Raw genomic sequence first — 22,007 nt, forward strand, 5'->3', positions numbered from 1 at the left:
TCACCCGACCGATGTTACCTGCTCGTTCAATCTTCACTATTAGATCACTCCCACTAGATCTAATGGCTAGCGCATATAGCACTCGGGCAACAAGCGAGAGGGATACTCGCTTGATAAAGGTGGTTTCCTCTCTCTCCTCCGCTACTACGTGGCTCCTGCTAAATGGAATCAGGTGGGCTCCAACCTTTACCACTTACCACCCGATGACTACCCGATGTAAACCATTTCCCGCTTGGGTAGAACCTCTGCCAAACGTTATCTTTTGAGCACCTCCTCTGCCTGATAGCCATTTGATCTGCTCATCTGAGATCTGACGGCTCGAACTTATTCTTCTCCTGCCATGACTTCAGGGGTCCTGCATTCGTTCTCCTCCGTCCATTTCCCTCGATCCAACGACCCTTTTTCACCATCACCGTAGTTCACCCTCTGCTGCCTGACCACCATATTGACCATTGATCCATCCCATCCAATGGCCCATATGCCCCAGTACCCCGCTTCCCATCAGTCACCCAGGGAGGAAAGTTGTTGGCTCTGTCACTGTTTGTGACAGTCAGACAGTTGAACTGAAATAACATAATACATGGCCAAAAGGGGAAAAAAGAAGCAGCATGATGTAGCCAAACTAATAGAAATGATCATGGAGCGTCACTGGCACGAGCGAGCTACCTGACAGTGCGGCAAAATGACCAGAATTTGGTTACTGTTTTTGTTAGAAATAGAGCCCCTGTGCTCCTACTTGTCTAATTATGGCATCAAGTAGTTAGAAGCTAGAGGGGATAGATTAAGACATCTCAAGCCCTAGAGATCCTGAGAGCATTGTAAAAAGCCTCTAAATGGCTAAAAGTTAGAATGAATAGGGGTTCCAAATTTGGAGCCTGTGGATACTCTGTTCCTCTCAACATCTCATCTTCATTCCAGTAATACAAGATTCTTTTGTTGATACATGTTCAATTGCCATCTTCTACTCTGTTCTAAGCTTGCACTTGAATAGGTTATTCATGTTTTCTTCTATGTCTAATGGCAGATAATTGTCATCTTATCTCTACATTGATAAATTAGATTTTCAAGTTTCATTTACTTTCTTTAGCTAGCCATTCATATGTGTTTATGTATGCATCTGTTAGTACAGTTAGTATTCTCCATCTATCCATTGAATCTATAAACTATTGAGCATTAGTGGTCTAAATCCTTGTCAAGCTGAGGGTGTTCATGCATGTCTAGAGTGAAAACAGAGTTGAAACAGTCATCTAGCTTGATCCAAACCTTAATCCATTCCAATAGTTCAAAGAACAATATTGAAGATTTATATGTTACCAAGCATCTCCGAGGTACAACCTAGGAAAGTTTCCTGGAGTGATAACAGGGTATACACTAGAATTTAGATTTGATGGCTATTAGATAGAAATAATTTTATTTAATTTTCCTTTTCTATGTTAACACATGAAATCCACACCATTATGATGTCCACCTTTTATATCAATTTACCATGGATTTCCTTAGTTATATCTGTCTGTACTATAATAGCAAGAATCTCTTTCACATAACTAAATTTGAATATAAATTCCAAAATAAAAATCATATAATTTCTAATATAAATTGGAATTTCGATACACAACATCACATTTCAGTTCATCAATCACCCATCTCTCTAAGATAACTCAAATTTCATAAACTAAATTTATAATACTAATAAGTATGGAGTACATGATTCACATAAGAATGATTCAAATAAATATATAAAACAATAACTAACATATACAACAATATTTAATATCATTAATATTCATTAATAGGTATACTTGGGAATTTCACACCTATTTCCACCCAACCTAGAACTATATCCTCTAGTTCACCCTTGAGCTTAGAGTACTTCTCAAAGTATCAACAACGTATGTCGATCCCTTCAATCGGTATTTAATACCTTTATTTCATGATAATGTTTCTCTTAGCAGTGTCCCTCTTTTGTGGACCTTTTTATCCACTTGCCTAGGATTTTCCATAAAAGCCCACCTTTCTCTCTCGTGGCACTTTTATGCTTATCCAAGCTTAGCATCTTTCTCCAACCAAGCAACTTAATGGATTTTTCTCTCCCATCCATTAGTATTATCTATAATTTCATCTAGAATTCATATCATGAAAAAATTATCCAATCTAATTTACCAATGAGATTTTATTTTTGTTTTTTCTTTCTTTGGCAAGAATATCCTTTTCTATGTGTCTCATTCCCAAGCACATACATTTAATTTCTTTAGTTATTAGTAAATATCCATTTACATATTTATTCCAATATTTGTTTCATGGCTTTTTTGCCATTCTTTCTAACGTAACTCCATCTAACTGAACAGACATGGAGGGATATTACATTCTCCTCCCCTTCTATTAACACCATCCTTGGTGTTTGTTGTCCAACTCTTTCTTCCTAAAAACTTACTGAATAAATTGTGTAAAAAGCTATAAAACTCCAAAAAGTAAAAAAGTTTTACCATTTTTGTTTTTACCATTTGAGAGCCATTGAGGGTGCATTTTTACCAAAACATTCAAAGGTGGATTTTGACCAAACCGGTGGACCAAATCACAAACTACTTTCTTCGAGTAAGAGATCTTTCCATTATCTTCATTTTGATTTCTTTTATTTTTCATTTCACCATAAATTTAGTGTTTTTTAGGGGGTTTTACAAACTTAAAATTCTCCCTTGGTGTGCACAGTTCCTCCTCATCGGGTCCACGTACACTGAGCCATTTTGTTACACTGAAAAATGTGACTTTAGCAATTTTTCACACAGGAACCATGCAAATTCTCCTTGTTTATAAAATAGGGCCACATACAGTGCTGAGGGTTTGGAAAAAATTAATAAAACTCCCACAATTCTTTGCCAAATTTATCACATTGCTTTCTAATCGTCCTCCATGGTTATTTTCATGGTTTTTAATTAAAAAAATGAAATGGTGGGAGAGAGAACACAAAGATCAAGATGTAGCAGCTTTAAATAACCCAAAAACATTATAGGCCTTGAGGTATTGTGCTCTATACAAAATTTTCATGATCCCGGGTATGAAGGCCAACTAGATTTGCTAACATGGATGGTAAGAATATGGAATGTTTAGGAAGAGTGTCTCTAGGTTGGAGATCATAGACTTACCATACATTCAGATGACATCTATTTCCTGACTAGGATTTCACCCCATGGGGTTGATATTTCTTTATGTGGGCACAGACGAGGTGGAGAAACAACAACAACTTACCTACAACAACATTGTTTTGGAGGGTTCCAGCTCAAAGATGGACAAATTAACATCAAAACTATTGAGAGGATTTTGTTGAGGACCATTTGTTTCAATGTTTTACGATTTTGTGGAATTACAACACTTCATTTGCTCACTAAGGCTCAAATGCAAATTTTTGTGGAGTGTTCGCAGCCTACCATTTTCAACTAGTGTGAGTGGATTATTGCCAATCTCAAAGGCCACCTGACCAGAGTAAAGAATGGAAAACTCAAAAATATTGGGTATGGTGCCATAATGGTCTCATTCTACCTATAGAGGATTCCTCTTCTTTCCTCACAACTATCTATAGATGGAGGAGGACCTCGAGATAGTCACATGGTAAAGTGGGTTTCATTGATGGCACACTATGGAGGTGGTGTTGTCACAACTATGAGATACACTCCTGAACTTTTTTGGTGGTTGGAATGCCAGATCATCATGAATGAGGACTTCCCGTATGTAGCCATGGATTACAATGGTGATCTAGATATCCCACTTCCTGTAGGAATGCAGTGCGGTGACATAGGTAAACATTTCACATTTTAGTTGTTTTATGTTTTTTATCTTTTTGTTTTTCGCTTTTTGACATCCAAAACTAACTATCTAAGATAATCATGTAGATTTAAGCCTGTTCATACCAATAGGACTACGTCAATTTGATAGATGTGATGAGCAGCCAGCATCTTCCATGGTACAAAAACCCTTATAGCAGAGGCCTTAACTGAGCTTGAGCACAACCTAGAGAGGTTGACTTTGGATATCCTAGATGTTGGGATCGATGATTTACCTCTCCATTACCAGAGGCATGTCGTGGATTCCTTGGGCCGATTAGACACTTTATATGACGACTAGCTCATGCCATCATCTGTTACCATGATCATCATGCTTAGTTGCTAGTCAAAGGGCTAGACCTTTTTTTTTGATATATCAGCATTTTCAGATAATAAAGGCCACGAGGCCTCACATGTCTTGGATGACATTTTTTAGAGCCACATTTTTTACAAAAATTTTGATTAGTGGAAACTACTACTATTATCTCAGTTAATCTTTTACAATATGTGGATGGATATTGTGTTTCTTTCTTAAAGATGTTACAAATGTCGATTTAACACATAATTATCCAATCCATCAGTTAATGTGTTTCAATTTCTTGGAATGTGTTGATTTTCAATGTAATCAAATTTTCTTTCCAATAGACAAACCCGAAAGAACATCCTTAACATTATGGAACTTCTTACTAAATAGACATCATTTAAATGTAATACTATGAGTTGAGAATCTAACCTAATCATCAATCGACAAATACCAAATGAAATGGCAACATATAATAACTCAATAAATGCACTATATTCTACGATTTTATTCGTTTTTTGACCAAGGCATATCTAACTCATTAGTGGGTGAATAAATATTCCAGGTTGCAGAAAACAAATTCTAAGTACTATGACTAGTCCCATTGGAAAATCCAATGTAAGTTTGAGGGAGCATTGGCATCTGCAAACCAAGTGTAACACAAGATAAGAAATATAAGAAGCATAAATTTGTAAAAATATGCTAAACATTGTCACACACAAAACATGATACAACAATTTACAATATACCCATAGAGAGGCACATGCCCCCTGAGCTTCGTTTGATCTGCTTAAGTAAATGACAAGTTAGCAATATGTAGATGAAATAAATGTTCACTTATCAAATCAAATGAAAGACTCAATTTATAGGGGGATTGGCTTAATTTTTTAACGAGCTTGAGACAAAACTATGTTCATGAATTTCATAAATTGGTTTCATTTTTATGCGAACTTGAAACGAAAATAACTATGCTCATATTTTATTTCATATTTAGCAAGGTTAACATAGTAAGAACCATCCTCACATAATCTTGTTTCATTTTTTAATGAGGTTGACACAACAAAAGAACCATCCTCATAGGAACTTGCTTCATTTTTTAATGAGGTTGACAAAGTAGAAGCACTATCATCATAGGAACTTATTTCATTTTTTAAGGAGGCTGACATAGTAAAAGAACCATCCTCATAAGGATATGTTTCATTTCTTAATGAGGTTTACATAGTAAAAGAACCATCATGATAGGGAAATGTTACATTTTTAATGAGGTTGACACAGTAAAAGAACCATCCTCATGGGGAGTTGTTTCATTTTTTAACGAGGTTGACACAGCAAAAGAACTATTCTCATAGGGACATGTTTCATTTTTTAATGTGGTTGACACAGTAAAAGAACTATCCTCAGATAGATATTTTTCATCATTTAATGAGGTTGACACAATAAAAGAACCATCCTCATAGGGATCTATTTCATTTTTAATGAGGTTGACACAGTAAAATAACTATCCTCATGGGGAACTGTTTCATTTTTTAATGAGGTTGACATAGTAAAAGAACTATCCTCATATGGACCTATTTCATTTTTTAACAAGGTTGACACAGTAAAAGAAATATCCTCATAGGTACCTATTCATGGCTTCCATTTGGAAGAAACACATGCCAAGGGATACTTCACAACTATGGCTTCCAAGAGGTCTTCATAAGAAGGAATAATAGTTCTTTGGAAGGAACACGTGTTAAAGGAATCAATGGGGATAATAGAATTGGGTTAAAATTCCCTCATAGAGTACACCATGTGAATTAGTGTCTCTAATTTAAAATAATTTGAGAAAACAGTCAGAGGATCACTTGCATCAGTACCTGGAAACATGGGATAGGTTTCCACATAATTAACCCATTGTGGGGTAGGTACCACTTCCATATAAGGAACATTTAGGGATCTTCGATGACTGGTAGTCCAACCAAGATCAATGAATGAAAGTTGGTCAATAGTCACAATGTTTTCATTGTGAGGAAAGGATGTCACTTGAAAGAGTGTGGACACAACCACTTTCATCGCATAGACATAGTCTCACCCAAGGCGAAAGTTGAAATCCAAGGGGCCTTGGACTACCATAATATCGATATAGATATATTTTACTTCCAAAGTAATAGGTAACCTCATAATGATCCCTAAATGCTTTCTAATGTTTTTGTTAAAAGCTTACAGATTTTGTGTAATAGGCACAAGCTGAGGAGAACCCAAACCTTGCTAACCAGTTGAGGATGAAATACTTACAGAAGCAATTTCATTGACATTTGTGTGGCACACATTTTTACCACACACTTTCATAATTATTTGGAAAGGGGTGGAAGGAGGAAGACGAGGCCCTATCATTCTACTCCAATCAAAGGAAATTGCCTCACTACTTGGAGGGGGTTCAATGGAAACAGGTGAAATGCCCCCATGTGTAGAAGAATCTAAGGTAAAAAGAAGAACCCGAGTGCTATTAATCTCATTTTCTACAATGAGAGTGGGATCAACTAAATATGGAATTGATTCGACCACTTGATCAACCAATGGTTCATAAAACTGAGTGATATGTGTTTCACTCTCCAATGGAAGAGTTGGATTGACTTTAATTGGAATTAGATCAATCACTTCATCAACTAACAGTATGTGGGAGAAAGTTTGAGGTAACTAGTTGGAAGTTGCTGCTGTGAAACAATAAGTTTTTACAACAATTTTGAGGTTTCATCCATATGAGGGAAAAGGTGACTATGACGAATCCCTTTGCATAGATGAAAAGGAAACCTAAATTTACCCTTTTCCCCAGGAACCTAACAATCATTGGTCGATAGATCAACATTAAGTCGATAAGAAGTTTTTGACCATACCTCAAAGACCTTAGGAATACCAGGATAATTGATAAGGAAGTGGTCACCCTTACAAAGCTTGCAAGGGTATATGGGTTTGTGATGCATGTTGTAAGTTTCCTCAACATTACCAATACTTACAACAATGGTTGGTTGGTTTCATTCTTTCTTATCTTTCTTCCTCTTCTTTCCTTTACTCTTCTTCTTAGTCACCTCGTTACTAGCATCAAGGATTTTAGCAAGTGAAGAAGAAGACAGGGAGGAGGACATGTTGGGTGAAGAAGGTAAAGGGTCAATATGAGGTTGGTGATGTTGAGTTGGTGAAATCGGTTGAGGTGAATAACTTGGTTGAGGCATAATAATTTGGGGATTTGGGATTAAATAAGTTGAAAACAAACACACTAGTAAAGCTATCGTGAATCTGGGAAGCGACAACGTAGCCATATAAGGAGGACCGGCATTTGAAAATTCAGGAAAAAGACTAGGATTCCAGTTAAAAGGGGTTTCTTTATCGATAACTTCCAATATTTTCTCCATTATATTCAACTTAGATAGATTTATGACCAATATAAACAATTCAAAATCACAATCCACACCTAAAGTCTTGTAAAAATTAAAAACAAGCAAATAACATGTACTAATAGATCTAAGGAATCAAACCATACAAAAAACCTTTTCATAGTGAAATCATGAGTTGGTGATGAAATCCAACATCATTTAGATCAATGTGAAAAGTGAATAAAGATAGAGCGGGTGGAACCAGTTACTATAGCAACCTACTTAATGAACACGATTTGGTGCAAGTAACTTCACTTATGCCATCTTGAGTGAAGAATACCCTCCAAAGAGGTTCAAGTGAGTCTAGACAACATTTGTTCCAGGTACAACAGAGACTTCCCCTCTGTTATGATCTTATGTAATAGCCCTAATATTATGGTCTCTAAGGTTGCCACTAACGAAAATTTAACCCAGGGGGACAGTCACAGATCAAACATACACACAAGCGCAGATTAACAAAGCTTAATCCCCTTAAAAGTTCCTTAGCATGGTTAGTCTAAGTTTTAATTCCAAGTGACTCCCAAGTACCTTTCGACACCATTTTCTATACGTTTAAATCACTCTACTATATCCAATGAAGTGGGCTTCATCACTCCACTGGGTCTGACATGATCTATTGCTTAGCTCCTTTATAGGAGGATCTTGCCAGAGCTGAATTGTAATAAATGGATTTACTCCCTATTGAAATATTCTAGTGTTTGTTTGAAGCTTTGGAAAGTTAACTCACTTCCCTATTCCAAATCCCTACAACCTGATCTAATGTAGGTGGAAAGAGCCCTAAAATCATAAAAATTCTAATTGATTTTATTAGCACTATTTTTTAAAGATGTTATTTACTCAATGGGTAAACAGATGTAAATTGATGGTGTTATGAGCTGACTCAAAATTTCAATCCAATCGAACATGATATTGTAATATTTCCATTTTGATGAATTGTAAGTAAAGTAAGGAAAGAAGTTTCATTTATTTTTCAACAATAAAAGAATCAATTGATCATTTTGAAGATACAAATCAGAGAGATGGATAATACATGAGTTTAGGCCCTGTTTTGAAAAATGCAACCTAATTTCCTCAAAATTTAAGTTACAAAAAGAGAAAATTTAATCTTAACAACTTGTTACATACCCAAAAACAAACAATGAATTTTTCCTTCAATAGACACAAGCCATAATTTCAGCTTGATGTAGTGAATTACAAATCATTGTAAGAATAAGATTGTGTTGTTCTATAGAGAGAAATAATCAATATTCACTTTGACAAAAACAACAAACTCCAAGTCATAGGTGCTACCTTGAAAAAACATAACTTGTTCCTAATATTAATGATTCTTTGCAATTATGAAAATAAAGTACTTAATCTGATCTTTTGACAGAGAAAGGAAAAAATCAAACTATCTCAACAATGACTGATCCTTCTTTTGATTAATCAACAATTCATTGGATCAAACCTTGAACCCTAATTTGAAAAAATAAAGAATTCTTCAAGAAGGAAACCCAAAACATCAAATAAAAATAGAGAACATTTCTAGAATGTAAACAAATCTATCTAAACACAACAATCAAAATTTCATGGACTCAGCAATTAGAAAACTTAAATTTTCAAAAGTTTCTAACATGTGTGCAACCAATCAGTTTGATCCAATGTGCATATGCATTGTTGTGAAAGGCTAAATGCGTAGATATATGCTCTGTGGCTAAAGATAAAATGCGCACTATGAGAAAAAATTAGAAAAAATAAAAATAAAAGCAAATAGTTCACAAAAATACAACAATTTAATATCTTTCAGACACTAAGATAGGGCTATGAAAAAAATATTCAAAATTCAAAGAAAGGAGACAATGGAGAATGGGATGTTCCCAAGTATGGTTGAAAATTTGTTAGGCATGCTAATCCTTCTTATGAACAAGAAGAATCTCCCTATATTTAAAAAAAAAACCTAATAACAAACATCAAAACAATTTCTACCTTTCCCTGGCTTACAACTGAAACATGAAACATGTAGTATGCGAAGAATATCTTACCTATTAGTGAAGCTATTTTTGAATTCCTTTTAGTGCTTTCCACAACGAGATTTTCCTCAATGCCTTAGAGGATTTCCCAACGTTTTGCACAACTTCTACGTGATGTTCCAAAACATATCTTCATAGACAAAAACATCTAAAGGGATCAAATCATCTCACATATAAAATCAAAGTTAAATGAATTAATAATCAATTATAAACCATGTGAGTGATCAAGGAATCTCACAAATAACATCAAAATAGAAGAAATTAGGAAAGAACAGTTTCCTTGTATTGAATTCAAAGGAGAACAAGCTTACAACCTAGTTTCCTTGATGTCACAAGCCTCTTTCCATGATATCTAACCTTCTCCTTTGATGACAAGCCTTCTAGCCCTATTTGAGCAGCATAAGCCTACCTTCAATGGTCCTTCCCAACCCTCTAGTCTATGTTTGATTTATAGGCCAAGAGGAGGAGGTTTGAGATCCTATTCCCAAGGGATGAGATCCTCGAAAGGAGGGATTAGGGATCCACAAAGAGAGGGAATTAGCTACATAAAGGGAGGCATCAAGCTTTAGTAAGCATCAACTTGAAGCTTTCAATTGGGAAATATTTGCCCAAAAAATCTTCTATCTTTTACTTTTATATTTTTACCTCCATTGAGCCATGTGCATAGTCCATATTGGAAGATAGAGTGCACTTTTACACTTACTTTAATGGCCAAGTCTGCATATGTGCAAACGCTGGCTAGAGAATCACGCGGGTACTCAAAATAAGTTTCTCGACCATGTAATCCAGAATTCTCATTCTCTTTGGGATTGTTTAGCTGCTATCCTTGCAAGGGAATGCTTTGGAACACTTTTATGGATAGTGAAAGATCCAGATTAACGATCATCTGTTTAATGGTGATAAAATGACGTGTAGCATATAGTACGAGAAATATTTGTGAACTCATGCACATCTTGGTCCCTCTGATGTCGTAGTTTGTCCACTATATGTACTTGTCCTCATAACTCCTTACAGGGTAATATTGTTGCTTGATAGTGTCTCAAAAAGAGTTCTAGGAGAGGGAAACTATGAACAAAGAGGGTTCCTCAGTCATTTTTTTACAGAAAGTTTCCCACCATTCCTTGACATGAGGGGCAACTTTAAATAGTGCAAAAGTAATATTTTCCCTATCAAAGAAACTATGGACCGAAAAATAACCTTCCAACAGATTCAACCATTTATCCACAACATTTGCATTTATGTGAACTTTGTATATAGGGATATCAAAGTTCACTTGTACCTTGAAGGGGACAGTGCCTCCAAAGTGATTGTTAGATGAAGATGCATCGATGGTGGGAATCCACCAAAGGATCTGGGAATAGTTGTCCATCATATTGTTCTTTTGCCACTCAAGGGCTTCTTTGAGCAATAGTTTGATAGGATCTCTTGCTCTCTCATCTTTCTTTCCTTCCACCATGAGAGGTCGTCATTGTCAGTAGGGATGGTCTTTTAAAAGCTCAACGAGCTCAAGTCTAACCTCCTTCTACCCCACCTCGTTGGGGGCATGCAAAAAGAAAAGAGCAAGAGCATACTTCTCTTATACCATTGATCCATATTTATGAAAGAACGAAATGAAATGCAGATATAAATAGAAACACAGAGATATGGTGAAAGCATAACTTTAATTCATTAATAACAAAGTACAAAAATTTGTTTCCATGCATAATGGAAATAAACTAGCTCAGGCAATAGTAGCTTATCTCTAAGAAGAGATGTGGTGGAAACATGCATTTTTAACTGTGTTAAAATGATTCTCTAAGGCCAATTTATTATTGATAAACAATGCAAAACCATAAACATCCAAAAAACAAACCTTAGGAGATGAAGCACCAAAAGTTTGTGGGCCTTGTTGGAGTAAGTTGGTACATTGACTTCCGAGGGTCACAACTTTGGCATACGATCTTCGTTTGATGTATATGATATCTCATTAGAAATATATATATGTGGAATAAACATTTTGATTGTAGAATCATCACATAAGATTTAGTTCTCTCGTTTTCCAAAAAAATCGGTTAGGGCCTCAAAATGGATCTAGAAGTTTAGGACCCAAAAAACTACAAAAGATAGTAAATTGTGCTATGGTTAAGCAAGCTACAATAAAAAATGGAGGGGATAAAAGTGGAATAGGTAGGTGGCCACCAATATCCACCTAGATCACCAAGTCAACATCCAACTTGACATCAAGGGCAACACATTAACCATAATGCCAACAAATTGTTATGATGAAGGGGTGAGGCCAGGGTGGAGAACTAGAGTGCTATAATGTAGGGATGAGGCCAACTGAAAATACTAAACGAATATTAACAGAATAAAATACCCATTAAAATTAGAAACTATATTAAAAAAAGTACATGTGTTGTAGTGCACCCTTATTCTTCTTTTAAAATTTTGAAAATACAAAGAATCTTCGAAAAAGTGAAATTTGGATGTGAATCCCTCCTGCTTACTACATAGTTTGAGCTTTCTTATCTAGTATTCAAGTCCTCTACCAATATTTTTCAACATCAAAACGTAGAAAACCACATGACAAATTTCCACTCCACATGGATGGCCATGCTCTGGTTTTGATGGGACAAATACATTTGGTACTTTCTAGTGAAAAAACTATACACACATCAAATATGGAATATGGATGGTGAGGACTTAAAAATATGGAATATTTTAGAATATTTTTAATAGTAGTTATAAATAAAAAATTGAGATTTATCTTAAATGGAGTTATTCCCATCTTTCCCTTTTAATTAATTTTATTAATTAAAAAAATTAGTATGAACATGTGTCATGTGAATATGAGAGAATTTTTTGGACATGCCCTTGTTAGTAAGCTATGTTATTGGACCATAATCTTATACCAAAACATATTTATACATTAAAAGTTTGCATTATAAAATGGGGATAAATCTCCAAGATTACGAATTTGATACATATTTTTTAAATGTATATATATTTAACTAATATATTAATTACTTTTATAATTAATAATTTAAAATAAAATTATAATTTAATTAAATTTTATGATTTTTTTTTTCAATTTTAGTAATGCTAAAAGTTTTGATTACTAGAAATATTGTATTCTGCCTGTTATATTTTTTATTGAATTTTCCCAAATTACAATAAGATCTCAATTTTGTGAACTCTCCGCAATATGCTGCAATAGAGATTGTTCAAAGCTCTCAAGTCCAAAATAGATTTTCAAAAATCAAAATATCACTAACAATTTAATTTATATCACTAACTTGTTGGATCTCTTTGAATATATTTTAGTTTTGAGATCAGAACCCGTAGGAATGACTCTCGTTTGAACTCCATATTCGAGATCAACTTCATCTCCTTCATGTCTACATGACATATGAGAAAAGTATTCCCTTGTAGAATCTGGTGCATGGGAGGTCTGAAGGTTCTTACAATCCCTGTTACAACTTGTTGCTTCCACACAATTAGCTGATAAGACCACTAAAAAGGATAAAAAAAATAATCAAAGAAAGTAGTGTGTTGGCTCCCTAGAGTCAGACCACGGCGTGTTATGATGCAGACGCTGGCAACATCCAGATGAGCTCTATTTAATGTTTATCTAATGGAAGAATTCAAATTCAGGCTTAAATTTTGGTCATCGTACTTCTAGTCATAGGATTTGTGCTTGGCGTTTTACAACGTTGGTGTATTTTTTCCTTGAACCGGTGACATTTTATGTAGGATAACATTATAGCAAATAAGAAAACCACGCATTAATTATTCATTGAAAATTATTACTGATTTTATTGATGAGTTACATTTTTACTGATTTTATTGATTAGTTATATTTTTATTGATGAGTTATATTTTTGCTGATTTTAAGTAGGAGTATTTATATTTTTTGGGTTTGACATGAAAATTAAAAATAAAATAAAAAGCAGATGAAAATGGAAAATCAGGTTTTAACTAATTTAAAAGAGAAATTAATACTTCTTTTAATCTATATAAACTTTGGTGGATGACTAAGAAATTAAGAATTCAATCATTAGAAAACATATAATTATGAAATTTACTTATTCCTTTAAAACCCTTCCAATACATATCAAGAAAGCCAAGATAGCTTTATAGATATTGCAAAACTAAAACAAACCATCACACTGATGCCAGAATTCATTTAAGTCAAAATTTTAAAACAATTTACATAATTCACAGAAAAAAATCAGATTCACAACTCAAAATTTTATTAAACTTAATAAACTTTAAAATAAAAGTGACATGAGCACATACATGATAAGAAAAAATAGACAATTCAAAAATTATTTTAGAATTAGTTCCCTAAATTGCTTCAAAATGGCAAATTTTCCCTTCCACCAATATTTTTCCCCTTTACATTTCTAAATAAAAGCACTCCAAGAGCTTTACCATGGACTAAATAAGGCCTATGTATAACCACTTCAAGAGCTTTGCCCTAGACTAAAATTCTAGTGGTATATGAAAAACCACTCAAATTTGCTACAAGCTACTAGTTGTACTATAACTAACTCCTTCTCGAAATACTTTGGAAATTCGCTGGCTGTGGAATGGGCCCCTCTAGATTTGGTTTTGGTTTTGACCTTCTCTTGCCTGGTGTTGAGCTCCTTCTCCGTCTTGATGTTGACTCGGTTGGGTAGCTCTATTGGCTTGGATTGCCTATGATGGTCGGAAGTGTTGTCCTTCTTACACGTTGACATAGAAGTGGTCTTTCGTATAGTTTTAGCCTTAGCGAATATAATCAGTCTATATATATCCCATAAACTATCCCACTCCTCTTCTGTTACATGTTGCCCAGCCATGCTTTGGTTCCTGCCAACTCCAAAACCGTAATACGCTTATTATTGACTTCTTTCTGTCCACTAAACAATTGCTTGAGCATGAATAATGATTTGAAGTGTTGCTTGTAAAGACCCATCAAACTCTCCTCTTGTGGGGCTTGTCCCTCATTATTGACACCGCTTTGGTTGTAAGATTCCCAGGATGATCTCCTTTGGAACTAGGTTTCCTTCATCATTAAAGAATGGTGGTAAGCCTCCTTTATGCAGTTCCTCGGACCTTTCTTTAAAGCTTTCCACTTCTTAGGCTATGATGCTAGCCTTCTCCTCTATTTGCGCCATCATGTTGTGTTTTCTCTCTTCTTGAGTGGCCTTTGTAGCCCAACGAAGGTGATCAATGTTTATGTTGCTAGTTTATTCTTTGGTAACAAATTCACTATCACCCTGATTTTACGCAGTCATCCTGGCCTGTGCTTTGAGCTTTTCTACTTCTTTACGGGTTGTTTGAACTACTTTAGTCTTTTCTTGGACCAACTCTAATTGTTCCCAGTGCTTGCTATCTAGCTTAGCAGTATTTTTATGGATCTACTTTAGTCTTTTCTTACCAACTCTAATTGTTCCCTGTGCTTGCTATCTAGCTTAGCAGTATTTTTATGGATCATCTCCTTGGTCCATTCCGGGTGATGGCTGAGCTCCTTGAAACTTCGCGTGCATAACTGGCATGTCCATTTATTCAGCTGAATCGCAGGGACGCTTTCCAGGATTGAGAAGTTATGCAGGGTGCCTCTTCGCGTCAACGTTGGTGCCAAAATAGTAAATGGTCTCATTCTTGCCTTTGACCTTTGCATGATCTCCGTTGGAAGTGGAAGAGGCCATTACATGAACTAGTACGGTGTTTCAGTAGCAAGAAGAAACCTACCATGTGTAGACTTAGGGATGGTACGATAAGAATGAGCGTGCCACTAAAGATTCAAATTGGCATGGGGAGAAGGAGTGCAGGAAAAGGAAATTAGAAAACTAGTAAATAATGTACGAAACTCTACACTCTAGAAAAGTTCCACCTGATGATAACACAATCCTGTGATTTCGGCGCATGGTCTGAGGTGTGAGGAATAGGAATATTTCTGTGGAAACTGGGTTGATAAAGGTTAAACCCTTTCCACAGTGTGTGTCTATATGCGTTGGAAACTCGAATTTCCTATTCCCATGGCTTAAGGCCAAAATCTTGTGAAATAAACTAGAAGATGAGCCTACGGTGAGGTCCGTGGATTGGAGCTCGCGAGTGTACATCTTTCGACCACAGTGACAGGCTAACTTGAGTTCATAGCGAGCAATTCCCATGAGTAGTGTGAAATCTGGCCTTTTTGGTGCTTATATAGGAATTATGGGAGGAATGTGCGTGATATGAATGCGTGTAGACCTTTCATTGGTTTCCCGTCACAGGTAAGTGTCTCTCATCGTTACTCCGCATCACTGGGCTCCTAGCCATAAATAGCTTTGAGATGGAGTGAAGGCGTTGGAGGAAAGCCACATGTCAATATTCGCAACACTTGGTTCATCTATCCGTCATGCATCTTTCTGGTGCGGAGTCTCTTGCAGCCGTCAGATAAGAACCTTGCTCCACTGTTCGATCATGTGATGCAAGTGATAGGGTGGTAGGATTGGGACATGTGGAGGGTGATGAGTGGGAAGAATGCGATGATATGGAGGTTGGCATGGCATGGAACATGGAGGGTAGGGTGTTGTAGGCATCGACGTAGGGGATGACACGGCGGGAGAGTGCAAGAGGATGGAATAGCGTGGCGGTGGCCCATAGTTGATGTGGGCAAGCACACGCGGCAGTATTTCATGTCGGGTAGAGCGTGGAAATCCAGAGTCATGAGGTTATGCAAGAGGCCCATGATGCGGACACATGATCGACTCTGCACGACCTCGTGGCGCTAGCAGGCGTGCATCTTAGGGGTGTGGAAGAACCTCAACCATTAGATTTACAACTATCACTATGGTCAAATCTGCGAAGTGCGTAGATTCCACCTATACCCTTCTACTTTCCAACACATCTCACTACGACTCATCACGCTCACCCTTGGGGCATTTTTTCCACCACCCAGGCGCCCAGATTAGCGACGTGACACGACAGTTGCGCCTCTCTGTTGTGGCATCTACTGATGCTTAGAAGCAGGTCAGAGACAGTGTTGAAGCCAAAAGTCTAGCTGATTTTGCTTGTTGAGGATCTTTACTAGGAGTTTGACTTCTACAGTGTCATTGGCTCCATGGGGGATAATAGGCCCGTGTGGTCTATTAACAAATTTGCAGTTTCAGTTCCTTCGTCATCATTAGGATATTGAGTCCGTAACTCAATTAGACTTGTTTCTTCTCATGCATTATTGTAAAGGTCGTACCAAATTTAAAGCATCGAGCCATCAGGAAAAGAAATTATATTTTTTTGCCCCATAAAAATTAAGTGAAGAACTTCTTGAGGAACCTACCCTTCACAAGAATCCCAAGAGGATTTTTGTACAATGTTGTTATCAAAGACTTTTTGCACTTAAAATGGTTCAATCCACATATTCTCAAACTTATTATTTTTTCTTTTATTGGCTTTGAGTGATTTCCATTTCAAGACAAGATCACCAACTTGCAGTTCTCGTTCCTTTTCCTTCTTACCAAATGCAACCTTTACCTTTTATTGGTAACTTTCATTTCTAGAAATTGTTTTCTCTCTTCACTATTGAACCTTTATCATCTGATAAATCCTTTTCTTCATGGGATTGATTCCTAGTGCTCCCTGTTGCACCAACTTCACCACTGGCAATCTAAGGTTTATAAGAAATAATACATCCATTCCATACACCAGCTAGTACGGGGACATTTCCTTAGCTCTTTTAGTGTTTATTTTGTTCGCCTATATGGCATATTTGAGACTTACATCCCAATTCCTCTTATTTTGATTCAACATCCTTTGATAATTTTCACTAAATTCTTTTTGGTTGACTCTGCTATCTTGTTTCCCTGTGGGTAATAAGTCATGGAGTTCGATAATTCTATGTTGTAATATTGGCAAACTTCGCCATATTCAAAGACTTGAAAGATTTAGCGTTGTTTGTGAAAATCTTCCAAGGACACCCAAATATTGCAAGGATAATATTCTCCAACAAGGCTATAACCACATTCTCATAAGCTTTACAGGCCGAAATGGCTTCCACCAACTTGGTGTAGTCAATGGCCATGAGAATGTATTTGTGTTGCCTGCTTGAGTTCAGATATATTTCCTTAATTAAATCTAGGCCCCACTACTAGAAAGGAGCTTGGACTTCGATCAACTTTAACATAAAAGAATTAAGCTTATGTTTTCCTACAAATAATTAACATTTCGAATAGGTTCAAACAAGAACATTCGTATCCTTGAGGAGAGAGGGTTAATAGTATCCAGCTCTCAACATTTTATGAGTCATGACCTTCAATGACTGATGTCCTCCACATGCTCCTCATTGGAATTTTGATATGATTTTGGGCATTTGGTCTTCAGTCACACAAGTGAGTAGAACTCCAGCGGGATCCTTCTAGAACAATCCATAAGAAAAATGCAGTATTCGATTGCTTTTAATTTTAAAGATATGCATTTGGCCTTTAGTATCTCGAATGGGAATTCTACATTTTGCAGAAAGAAGATGTTGTCCTGATACCAATGAGACTTTTGGAATTTTGCAATGCCCTTCAGGAAGGGTTCTTGTGGATTCATTTCGTCTAGTGGGAAGGGTTCTTGTGGATTCCGTCCCACTAGAAAGAGGGGTTCTTGTGGATTCTCTTCATATGAAGAAGGAGGTCCTTGTGGATTCTCCTCTCTGTAGATGTTGCAAAGATCCTTGTTATCACAGGTTTCTAGGGTGACATGGTTTGCCTCAATCAATAGCTTCGATAGTCCTTGACCTTTGACTAGCTTAGTGGGCTTGTAGTTTTGCTATCCATTTTTTTTTATGACCATCACTATCACGTTGAATAAGGATCTCTTTTAGTGTTGTAGACGGTACATATTCTATCACATTGGATTGTAATACATGTTCTTGAAATGCCTTGAAATCCTTTACCATGGTGTATGCTTGATTTATAAACAATAATGTATTTTAATTCAACATCTCTCAAGTCACGACTGAAGAAATCTATTGGTTGTTCAGACGCATATTCATTCCTTTTTAGAAAGACCACTGCTATGGTGTGTTCATATGCAAATGAAAAAATATGAAACTATTTAGAAAACTCAGGGCTCGCTAGAACCAGGGCTTCTGTGATGAATTTCTTGATCTGCTCAAATGGTTCTCATGCTTTCAGAGTCCACCTAACTTCATTGTCTTTCTTAAGCATATTAGTAATGTGTTTCAAGAGATTCATAGAGTTTGTAATAAATCTGTGTAAGAATTTGATCTTTACCCAATAAATATTAAACTTCCTTTTTTTGTGGTAGACTAATGATCCAGGTGGATATTGGTGGCCACTTGCCAATTCCACTTGGATCCCCACCATTGTTTCTTTCAGTTTTTCAATTTCCTTAATTGTAACACAATTTACTATTTTTAACAGTTTTTTGGGTCCTAAACTTCTGGAGCTAGTTTGAGGCCCTAAACGATGTTTTTTGGAAATCTACTGCTAGCAATTTTTTGATAATGTTGTTTTCTGTCGTAATCCTCAGACAGATCTTTCCTAGGGGGTATCACGCACATCAAATGGAGATAATATGACCAAGTCACGATCCCGAGAAGTTGGTTGTCCAACTAACCCCAACAAGGCCCATAAACTCTTAGTGTTACATCTCCTCGGGTTAGGGTTTTGGTTGTTTAGGGTTTTTTCTTATTGTTCAATAATAAAAAGGCCCTTGAGCCTCATTGTAACGCAATTGAGAGGCTTGTAGGTGCTATATCTCTTCTCAAAGATAAGCTATCATCGCTCGAGCTAGTTCATTTCCATTTATGTTTGTAAACATATTTCAGTATTTTACATTAATGAAATGAAGTATTATTTCTGATGCATCTTTGTATTTATGGTTATATCTATAATTTTTTGTGTTCTTGTTTAAATCCGGATCAACCAATCTTGGAAATAGCTTCCACCCACTCCAAGTCAATTCTAACACCTTCTTTCAAGACAATATGTCCCAGCAAATTCCCTTCTTTCAATGCAAACAATGACTTCATAGGATTTAATGAAAGGACAAGTTCTCTGCATTTTCGGAAGGTTTGTCTAAATTTTTCCAAGTGGTCTTCATATGTTTCTGTGAAAACAATCATGTTAACGGTGACATAATCCCTTTCTCCTACAAATCAAGTATCAATAGCTTTTTGGAAGGTAGTTACTGCATTCATCAACCCAAAATACATTTTATCTTACATAAATGTACCCCATGGCATTGTGAATGATGTCTTATCTTTCCCTCCAGGGTACATTGCTATTTGGTTGTAACTTGAGAAGCCATCCATCAACAGTATTTTGGATGCTCTTATCACTTTTTGCAGCAAGTGCACCATCCTAGAAAGAGGATAATTTTCCTTCAACGAACATCAGTTATGTTCCATAAATACAAATATAGTTTGATATCTCCATTCTTCTTTTGGGCAGGTACTAGATTAGCCACCCATTGAGAATATCTTAGCTAGATTATGCTCTTTACATGCAACAATTTTCTCTTTTCTATTGCCGACAATAGGATATGATTAATTATTCTAAGCTTCTTCTTGAATGGTTGAGTATTCTCTTTCAATGGTATCTTATGTTGAATAATGTAAGTGTCATAGGTTTTCAAGTCTTCATAACTCCATGTGAAAACATCCTTAAATTCTTTAGACAACTTAGTGCACCTCATTTTGTAGTTAGGTTGCAAAGACCTAGCGAGATTCACCTTTTGAGGGTTTTCTTTCGTATCGAGTTTATGTTCGTTCATGTTCTCATCTATTGGCTTAAAGTTCGGCTTGGTTGATATGTCATTCTAATAAAAAAATTGCTCAAGAGGAACCAATCTTTTGGGGATGGAGTTGTTTTTGAGCTAGATCACTTGCTGACCTCCAATTTGATTCAAGAATTCATTGGGATCACCTTGGTCTAAGTCTTCACTCTGCTCACCCTGGGGTGGTTTTCCATCTGAATCGATATTGATTTCCAAAAACTCATCCACAAGTTCTAGGAATCTCTTCAACTATTTATCATCTTCAAAATATTTCATATTTGATGTTGTCAGGGCAGAAGGTCAGTAACGTATTTCCAGCTTATACTTTAATCTTAGCTCGAGGGGAGGTCAAAAGGAACTAGATACAACTGCTAAGGAATTTGTAGGCTGGTTTTCTTCCTTACGTGAAACTTTAATGTTAAAAGCATCAGAATAATTCTCAATAATATCCCAAACGACATTTTGATATGACCTCATTCAGGGGTGTTTTGTGGTATAAATGTTTCTCACTTGTAACTAATTTTGAGTCCCAAAAATATCTAATACTCTTTACTCCGATTTTACGGGTTGTTTCTAATCCTAAAAGTAGTGCTTCATACTCAACAATGTTATCAGTACCATTAAATTCTAGTTTAAAGGAGAGTGAGATGTTCTTCCCTATGGGTGGTATCAAAATCACTCTTGCTCTTTTACCTTCCCAGGAACATGTCAGTTAAAGAAAACATTCCACACATGATCGAGTTTGCATGTTGGGTCTTATATCATGTGATTCTTCATTGTCTCAAGAGCAAGTTCAAGGGTGATTGATAGATTATATCTTCCCATTTACTCTTTCTGTGACATAGAACAATATGTTCTTGGACTTTTTGCATCACTAATAACATAGAGGGGCTTGTGATCTCTATAAAGCTATGTTCATGTCCTCCAAAAACTAGTATGGTGGCATACGATAAACTCATTTGAAGAGTTCCCCATAATTTCCCATCCTGTGATCTAGAAAGAAGCATATCATAGGAGGCTACAATGTCAGCTGCCACTTTGTCCATGACCAAGCTATTATTTGGTATTTGGGTAAGGGAAACTAGTAAGTCTTTGATAAGGTCGAGACACTTTACTCTTCTAGAATTGAAAGAGTAGATATAATGATATGGTTTGGTGATATCCAAACCCAATTCTACCATAATTGATTTGGGCATGATGTTGTAGGATTCCTCTGAGTCCAACATACAAATGTGAATCAACTTGTGGTGCATATTAAAGGTAATGTATAAAGGAGGGCTATCGTCATCTTGTTCCTCTAAGTGAGGGCCACAATCCACATGCGGACAATCTTCTTGAATGTTAAGAGTGTTGTTGTGGGTGATCAATCAAGAGGGGACCATAATTTTCACTATTAATGGTTGGTAGGATGGGTTTTGTGGCAATTACAAGAGGGCGACGAGAACTTTGATCTTGCTCAGTTCTTGTTCAATATTAAAAGGAGGGGGTGTGCTTCTCTCTCCCTCCTTAACTGCTTGAGACTAGGGTGGTGGAGGCATGGAATCCTTAGGTGCCTCTTCCTCTCATGTGTAGGGTGGGTTTTGGTTTGGAGTATTCTTTTTCTTCTTGACTAGGAATTCTGGTGTCTTGATTAAGGGAGAAAAAGGTGGGAGGATGTTAGTCTGTGTATATTCAAGATTAGGAGGCGATACCTCAGGTTTGCTTGGTTTGCTTTGCCAATTTGTGACAATCAGTTGTC

This window comes from Pinus tabuliformis, chromosome 9, assembly GCF_031772625.1.
Source record: "Pinus tabuliformis cultivar Carrire ecotype Pingquan chromosome 9, CPIR1, whole genome shotgun sequence".
Lineage (NCBI taxonomy): Eukaryota > Viridiplantae > Streptophyta > Pinopsida > Pinales > Pinaceae > Pinus > Pinus tabuliformis.